Genomic DNA, 6,255 nt, shown 5'->3' on the forward strand with positions numbered 1-6,255 from the left:
CCTGATCCTCCGTGGCTGCCCGTGGCACCTGACCCTCCATGGCTGCCCGTGGCACCTGACCCCCCCCCCTTCCTAGCTGTTCCTTTTACGCCGCGACGATGCGCCTTCCGGGTGGGGGGCGTTATGTTATGATCACCACCTGTTCCTGTCAGTTCCTGGACTACACTTCCCATAATCCTCCCGGCTTATCACCTGCACTCACTCCACAATCACTCCACACTAATCACCACACACAGCTGCAGCTCATTACCAGGACTATAAAGGACTTTTACACACACCACCTCACCACGAAGTCTTGTTTACCTTGTCACAATTCATTCATTTATCCTGACTGCCAGTCTGTTTCCCGTTATCGACCCGTTGCTGCCTTTCCTGACCCTTGCCTTGTATACTGTTTTGTGAGTGATATCTGCCTAGCCTGACCATTGCCTGTTTCCTGACTACGATTTTGCCTGTCCCTTGCTGATCCTGTTTGCTCCTGATTTACCCTGCCTGTACGACCACGCTCACTTTTAATAAAGCTTGCAATTGGATCCCTGCCTGAGTCCACTTCGTTACAGTAGGAATATATGTTAATAAAGCATTTATTAACACATTTATTAACTATTACTATCTGTCTAAATAAGATGCATAAATGTACATATAAATAGTTTATTAATCATTTACTTACACTTTCTAAATAATCTTATGAACCACTGACAACTCCTAAATAACTGGTTTGTAAATAATATAATACATACTTTATTAATGTTCAATTTATCATTATTAAATACATTATATATATAGAGAGAGAGAGATTTTGATCTAACAGTCTATTAATGCTTTATAAATGATAAATTGACTACTTACTAATGTTTAACTACTGCTTCATAGCGTGAGTTATTATAAAATATTACCACATTGTTTTATTTATCTGCTATATTGACAAGACCTTTTTGAAGGATATTGGTTTATGTGTGACCTTTTTGAGCACTTGAGCTTAAATGAGAGTTGAGAGTTTGTAGATGTTTATAAGGTTGTGTCGACCTTGATTTATTGCAATATTGAGGTTTTCTGTTTTATTTTAGAAAATAAACTTGATTTCTCATCTTACAAATCAGTTGTTTCTTATTTTCACTGGCATGTCTGTCAGGGGTTGAGGACTAGTGGATCTCTGAGCCTTTATTCAGCATGAGTAAAACACTTAAGTACTGTTAAAATCAGATATTTTAAGACTTTTACTCAAATAATATTGGAATTGGTTACTTGTAACTTGTAGTCGAGTCATTTTTGATGTAAGGTATCTGTACTTTTACTCAAGTATGGTTTTTTAGGTACTCTTAGACCTCTGCTTAAAATTCAAAATAAGCCCAATTAGGGATGGTGAAGGTCTAGCCTATTTCCAAACACAAAACAAACATAATCCAAGTACCACAATATGAAAATAATGTAATCTGATTACTTTGGATTACTTTGGATTACTACAAGGTCACATGTATAAAAAAAAGAAAGAAATTTGGGGGGGGGGGGGGGTCATCTTTACTGTAAATAAATTGCATTTTTAAATTTAATTGTAATGATTTCTTCTCAATTTCTGCAAGTTTTTAAATTTTACACGTTCCATCATTTGATTGGGTCTAAACACTAAAAATATTTAAAAAATCTGATAAATTATATATTGCAATATTACTATTGTTGTTGTTTAGTGTGTGTGTGTGTGTGTGTGTGTGTGTGTGTGTGTAAAGAGCTATTCAGACATCTAGTGGCTACAGTATGGTATTAAGGATTATTGTTTTAGTCCTTTGATAAAGAAAGTGTTTTCGTAGCTGGAAGGCAGAGTTTGCACTGTACAACCATGTCGTTTGCATTTTCTTCAAAATAGCAGCGAAATTTCCATGAATTGAAAGCGTTTTCCCAATGGGCAGCATCGTTTCAACTAGCAGCAGTGATTCAATCTGCGTCTGAGGAGATTGTAGACGGGTGTTATTTGCTCATGCACCAGTGGGTGGCTCACGTGAGTCATCACTGGCAACAGAACCAATACTGTATAATCAAGCAGCGCTTAATATGTGTTAGTATGGCAAAATAATGATTTATTTAGTTTTAAATTAAACGATTGTAATCCTGATAGTATTCCCCTTTTTTCTAAATGTAACTGTAATCTGATTACTATGTTTTTTGACGTAACTGTAACAAATTACAGTTACTGTATTTTTGTATCCTTATTACGTAACGCCGTTACATGTATTCCGTTACTCCCCAACCCTGTATATATATATCTATCCTAATGAGCACAACAAACATTTTATGAGGGTTAGGAAACTCCTTTTACTGATTGTATTTAGTATATCACATTATACTTTGGAGTTTTCACTCTAAAGAACATGCAAATTGTACTTTTAGACTTTTTTTGGCAGCACTATTGGGAGAATGTGAAACTTTGTGGTGTATTCACATTTTGGGTTCACCATGCTTGCCTGTACATAGTATTTTTTATAAATATGGTGACACTGAATTTGTTTTTTTAATATCACCATTTAAGTACATTACAAACAAAAAAAATCTGTCCTTCGGATGAGAGGTTAAACCGAGGTCCTGAATCTGTGGTCATTAAAAACCCCAGAATGTCCTTTGAAAAGAGCAGGGGTGTAACCCCGGCAAACTGGACAAATTTGCCCACTGGCCTATGTCCATCATGGCCTCCTAATCACCCAATCATCCCCATATACTGATTGGCTTCATCACTCTGTCTCCTCTCCATCAATAAGCTGGTGTGTGGTGGGCGTTCTGGCGCAATATGGCTACCATCGCAACATCCAGGTGAATGCTGCACATTGGTGGTGGTTGAGGAGATTCCCACTTACATATGTAAAAGGCTATGAGTAGCCAGAAAAGTGCTATATAAATGTAATGAATAAAATTAAATAAAAAAAATAAAATAAAAAAAATACTGGCAGGTAGTAAAGGAAAGTTTTGCCCTCCAGGTCAGCGTTCCTATACAGTGATGTCACATGAAAACTATGAAGGAGAAAAGACAATCACAATTTCTTTTTCATGGCAACTTTAAAGTGGGTATAAAGGCATAGCGTTAGACTAGATTAGACTAGATTTTTCCTCTTTCTGTTTTCTTTAGATTGATAAAGAGTTAATTTCTATTTAATTTTCTATTTATTTCCAAAAAAATTAAGGACGCAAAGAAACAATACTATGAGCATGAGGTGGAGGAACTGTGAGGCACTAAGCCTAAACAGTGGTTTAAGTCTGTGAAGGCACTAATGGGCATGGAAGGAGACAAGAGTGATATGGTGTCTCAGGATCATAACATCATGCAACATGAGTTGCAATTGCAGTATACCACCTCCACAAAGAGAATGCAGCAAAGGCTGCTGGTCCTGATGGTATCCCTCCTCGGGTTTAAAGACCTTTCATGAGGAGCTGGCGCCGGTGTTATGTGATATTGTTACAATCACGCCTTCCCGGACTCCAGTTCCCACTATACAGGATGGGCTTATTCTTCGTCTCCGAGGTTCCTGTGTCTCCCGTGCCTCCCAAGCCAACTACAGTGTCGGATCACCTTTGTGGGTTCCGGCAGGATGGTCGCTCGCTGGAGAGGTATGTGGAAGAGTTTGTCGAGCTTGCTTATTTGGCGAACTGACCAGATGCCTTTTTGAATGCTTGTTTTCTGGCGGGGCTGGACGAGGACACGATCCATTTTAAAGAACCTGCCTGTTATTTTCCCCTAGTCGAAGCAATTAATCTGATTTTGTTTCGAAATTATTCTGATTTTGTCATTGAGGAGGTTCTTGATAAGTTGTGTGATCCTCGTCCAGTCTCCCCAGAAACACAGGAGGCCTGGCCAGTTCGGCAATCGCCGCTTTCCTCCACCTGCCCCTCCAGTTGGCATTCCTCTGGTGTCCTGCTGGACCCAAAACCCTGTATGGCCGAAGAAAAATCCTCCGCTGGGCCCAGACAACTGAAGAGGAGAAAGAAAAAGGCTGTGCAGCCCCAGTCTCCTGAGTTTTCTGCCCCTTTGCAGCCCCAGTCTGCTGAGTTTTCAGCCTCTGTGCAGCCCCAGTCTCCTGAGTTTTCTGCCTCCGTGCAGCCCCAGTCTGCTGAGTTTTCAGCCTCTGTGTAGCCCCAGTCTCCTGAGTTTTCTGCCTCCGTGCAGCCCCAGTCTCCTGAGTTTTCTGCCGTCAAGCAGCCCAAGACGCCAGTCATAGAGGACTGGCTAATAGACCTTTGGGCTGAACCAGCTCCCTGTCCCCTCGATTTTGCTCCCTGTTTCAACAAGCCCACTTCAAACATCCACGAATCTGCTCCATGCTTCAACGAGCCCGCTCCATGCTTCAACAAGCCTGCTCCATGCTCTAAACAGCCCGCTCCAGACTTTAACAAGCCCGCTCCAGGCTTCAACGAGCCCGTTACAAGCTTCAACGAGCCCGCTCCAGGCTTCAATGAGCCCGCTCCAGCCCTCACCGAGCCCGCTCCAGTCCTGGCTGCCAACGAGTCTGCCCCAGCTGCCAACGAGTAGACCCGGCTGCCAACGAGTGGAGGAAACATATGTTGGTGGGACTTGAGACCTGCCATGGCCGCCCACAGCTCCAGACCTGCCGTGGCCGCCTACGGCTCCTGACCCGCCATGGCCGCCCTCAGCTCCAGACCCGCCATGGCCGCCCACAGCTCCAGACCTGCCGTGGCCACCTACGGCTCCTAACCCGTCACGGCCGCCCACAGCTCCTGACCCGCCATGGCCGCCCTCAGCTCCAGACCTGCCATAGCCGCCTACAGCTCCTGACCCATCACGGCCGCCCACCCGTGACGGCCTGAGGTCCCAGACCCGCCATGGCCGCCCACAGCTCCAGACCTGCCGTGGCCACCTACGGCTCCTAACCCGTCACGGCCGCCCACAGCTCCTGACCCGCCATGGCCGCCCTCAGCTCCAGACCTGCCATGGCCGCCTACGGCTCCTGACCCATCACGGCCGCACACCCGTGACGGCCTGAGGTCCTAGACCCGCCCTGGAGACCTCTGCACCCGTCTGCACCTCCCCGCACCTGCCTGTAGGTCTCCAGGGTGCCCAACCCTCCCTGTTGTATCATCTGCTGTGTTGGAAAACTGTACTAAGGAATCCTCAGAGATGCCATTCTAGAGGATACAGTTGTTAAAATTGAACCATCGCAACATGGCTTTATGGCAAACAGATCTACTGACACTGATTCAAATTTTGCAACACTGGCACAAAGCACTCTACAGCAACCCTACATTAGATATTCATGCTGTTTTTGTTGATTTTACTCAAGCTTTTGACACTATTGATCTATAAATTGCTTGATGTTTTAGCTGACGTGAATGTTAGATGACCCCTTTGGCTCTATTGTAAGAATAGTATCCTGTGTGTCTAACTCCTTTAATTCCAGCTGGTGTTCCTTAGGGGGGACTTCTATCCCCTATGCTTTTTGTCATCTCCATAAACAGCTTGGATTTACATCTGCCTCCTTTGGTAATTACTATGAAATACGCTGATGATCTAACAATCACTGAGCTTCTAATGGGATCTCTAACTGGGCTAACTCTGAAGGCCTTGGATTCAGTGGCGGAATGGGGACAGGAATTTACATTGGCAATGAATGGAGCAAAGACAATGGACATGGTCATCAGTGCTAGGAATGATGAAAACATTCCCTGCCCTTCTTCTCCTGTTATTTCAGGACATGCAATTAATAGAGTTTCCACCTTTAAACTGCTTGGAGTTCCAATTTCAAATATGGCAATCTGCCATATGAACTTTATTTTATCCCTCGTGCTCTTAAATTGTTTTACAAATAACTTCTAGGTGTTTGATTATATGAAGCCTATTTCTGCTATTTTTTTCTGTGTATTTGTGCTGTATTACCTCACAGAAATTAATGATATTATTATTATTATGCCAGAATTATTTTATTTTACTTGCTTTTAATTTGTTTTAAACCAGGTATATAAGGTTGTTTTTGAGTATGTTACAGTGTCTTTGACACATTTCATGGTTTTGTGCTGCAATATCCTGCCTTAAACCTTAAATAAAACGGAGAAAAAAAAAAAAAAAACATTCACTACCTGCAACAAAAAGAGACGCACGTTATCCAGAATTCACTTTGTAACTGTTTATGCCATTTACTCACCTGAACTGTGCCATTTATCCATCTGTTCAATAAACGACTGTTTGGATTGTTTATAACTGACTTTGAGTGTGGTTTATCTGACACCATGGATAAAACAATATCAATTAAATATAAATAA

This window comes from Chanodichthys erythropterus, chromosome 15 (assembly GCF_024489055.1).
Source record: "Chanodichthys erythropterus isolate Z2021 chromosome 15, ASM2448905v1, whole genome shotgun sequence".
Taxonomy (NCBI): Eukaryota; Metazoa; Chordata; class Actinopteri; order Cypriniformes; family Xenocyprididae; genus Chanodichthys; species Chanodichthys erythropterus.